Here is a 3,745-nt window from a genome sequence, read left to right on the forward strand (position 1 = left end):
TGTTCTTGATTTTCTTCTCTTGATTTATGAAATTTGAATAAGAAAACAAAATTGGTTTAGATATCGATTTCACTGCCAAGAAGTCATGTTTGTCGTTTAATGTTTGATTTTGGTGGTTTGGCTTGTTTATGATTTTGGTGTTTGGTTGTTTCAAGAATTTGAAATAGTTCCGAAGGTAAACGGTGGTGGTTAAAGAGGTAAAAAGGGTTGTGTTTGCCGGAGGTAAAAGGGATAGTTGTTGCCGGCTCCTTTAGCAAGATGGTGGTGGTGGTAGTGGTTCCTACTTATTCATAAATCGCTTAATTTATTATCTATATATAATAAATAATAAACAAATTAAAAAAAAGGTATAAATGCAATATGGTCTTTTCATGTCTGCAAATGACCAAACACGCAATAAAATCAAAATGTAGGAACCGTCCGGATGCAGAAAAACGTTAGGGTGCAAACATGGGGATTCTAAATACACCCGAAAAAAAACCATTGTAAAGGTCAAAAACCACTTTGACTTTAATTAACCCAATTTGATGGGATTTTAAATGATGATTATTTATTAAATCGACATATTATATTGTAATTATATTGTGCACAGTAACGATCTCTAAATAAATTATTGGTATTGTTATACCAATTTATTAAAACTTTCATTTATAACCTTCTAACATATATTAAATTTATAAGTTTTTACCTTCAACTATTAAATATTTTATAATAAGAATTAACATAATATTCCAATTTTATTTTGTATACCTATAGAATTTATTTTGTATAATTACATAATTAATTTTATTTTGTATACCTATAGAATTTATTTTGTATAATTACATAATTAATTTTATTTTGTATAATATCTCAATTTTATTATAGGGATTTTCATATAATATTTTTTTTTAAGTTTTAATATTAACGATATCAATCGGGCTGTGAGACGAACCTAACAAACATGAATATGGATTTGTTCATATTTGTTCATTTAGCCTTTAACGATAAATAATGATCACAAACAATTAAACGAACAATAAAAAACATAATATGATATTTTTTTTTCACAACTATAATCAATAAAATTTTCATTTTCATTTACCACCGTTTTGTCAAACACTGACATATTTTAATTTTATTAATTATCAGGGACATCAACTACATAAATATTACAATTATTACATGGTGCATTCGGTGAAATATATGCATTAAGTCGAGCATTATACAATACTTCTCATCCAGCGGCACGTTCTAATATGTGTTGGCGTCAAAGTGACAAAACTGTAGGTATTGGATGTGATTCTTGTAAATCAACTTTTACGTAATAGCATCTATAAACAAAGACGATAACAATAGATCTGTGATGTGAGATGTCTCACGGGCCATGCCAAAGCGGAAAACAAATCGACGAACCTTGTTTGTCTAAAAAGCATACGATTACACCATACTTATTAGCAATGAGGAATCCAGTACCCGACATAATGTTACGTCCTAATTTTCAACACAATTTTTTTAAACATATAGAAAATATGTCCAAAAGCTCATTTTTATTGAAATATCATTGTCATACATTTATTAAACATAAAAGAGAGTTTTAGCGGAAGTCTAAAAACATTATTAATTTTTTCGATGTGAGTACAATCATGCTGGAGCCTTTCCACGGTCAAAAGAACATCCTGAAAAATAGTTATTCAACAACTGCAAGAAATAATGATTTAGATTTCTTTACTTATGTAATTAGATCATATTGTTTATCTTCATTTACTAGATTATCTCAACGCAATTCAACATGCTACTTTACTTTACATAGCAGTACTTTCCGACCCCGGCAACGCCGTAAAATCTTTTCTAGTTATTATTATTATTATTATTATTATTATTATTATTATTATTATATTAACGTTTGGTAGCAGACCCAGCTGAGTACGCACATATTTTTTATTACAATTTAAACACCATACATCACTCATTGAATTTCAATGGATCACGTTTCGCGCCAAAAGATCGTTGATTGATTATGTCGGTCACTAGCTTTCTCATTGCTAACAAGTATAGTGCAATAGTTATTTTTCTAAGCAAAGATAGTCCATCAACATGTTTTCCATGATAGTTTGGTCCCAAAGACATCTCAACTCATAGAGTTGTTGTAATTGCTCTTGTTAGAGGTGATCATTATGTGAAGGTTGATTTACATGGAGCATATCCAATGCCTATTATTTTGCCACTTTGGCGTCACAATAGATCATCACGGTCTGCTGGATGAGAAACTGTTTATGTTGCTCGTCTGAATTCCTACCTTTCTCTATTTGCAACACATAGTAATTGTAATAATTCTATAGTTATAATATCTGATAATTAGTAAAATCAAGTTTATGTTTTGTTGTTAATAATTATTAAGATCGCTATAAATAAAAAAATTGTTTTTTTTTTTAATTTAGCAAATTTATATATGTGCGATTATGATGTGTCTAAAAAAAGATTAAATATTTTGAAGTACAATCTAGAAACTAATCACAGTCTATAATATATATATATATATATATATATATATATATATATATATATATATATATATATATATATATATATATATATATATATAAACTTAAGTTTTAAAAAGTGTAAGGTTTGATTTGAAAATAAATACAAATATAAGGTATTGAATTCAAAATTTACATCTTCTTTAATTTTTAACAACAGCGGATGCAAATTCAATTTAATATTATTAAAAATAGTCAAATTTGTTAAGTGATGTATATCAAATCAATCGTGTCTTCGTGCATTTGGAATTCAATTCGTGGGTTTAGAATTACCCTTAGTTTTTTAGGAAACTGAGACGTCATTTCTTTGGCTCAATACATCATATCAATTTGGGTTTTATATAGGGTGGTTTTGACTTTAGTTAATAAGTGGTTTTGACCCACATTTTGGGTGTGTTTAACAACACCCCGCAATCGCTACAAACCAAAAGGACGAGTAATTTACATATATATATATATATATATATATATATATATATATATATATATATATATATATATATATATATATATATATATATATATATATATATATATATATTCTAATTAATTTACGCGGAACACCTTAATTTTCTTTTTCTTAGGTTGCTTTAAAAATATTTTAAATGATAAACATGTATATAGTTCAATAGATCAATTTGGATTAAAATACAGGTTCAAACCGATATATCAAACGGGATAAATATTTCAACCTAATCTAATACATTTAATTAAACGAGTTGAGATTTTTAATTCAACCAAAATTGCTAAATAAATTGATTAACATCAAACCGACATGTATTTTTTTTTACTGCTTTCAAATAAATGATGTGCACCTGGGTCGACCCTTTTTAAAATTTATCAAAATAAAATAAATTAGATTATTATCTTTATATTAGTTACAAACTCTAATAAAAATATATAAAAAAGCATTCATGGGTTTAGAAATTAGAATTAGAGTTATCATTGCCTAAGATAAAATTAATAATATAAATGTATAACAAAATTTATAATAATAAATATTATACTAACTTTAAAATTAAAATATATAATATTAAAAAGTTGAAAAGACTTTGAGAATTTTAACATTACACAACTAAATTTAAATTTAAAATATATAATATTAAAAAGCTAAAAAGATGTTGAGAATTGTAACATGACACAACACATTTGACTAAATAGTTTAGATATTTATCCATTCAATTTAAATGAATTGAAGTTCTCAACCCAATCCTTAAGTTTGG

Source organism: Lactuca sativa, chromosome 7 (assembly GCF_002870075.4).
Source record: "Lactuca sativa cultivar Salinas chromosome 7, Lsat_Salinas_v11, whole genome shotgun sequence".
In the NCBI taxonomy this organism is placed as follows: domain Eukaryota; kingdom Viridiplantae; phylum Streptophyta; class Magnoliopsida; order Asterales; family Asteraceae; genus Lactuca; species Lactuca sativa.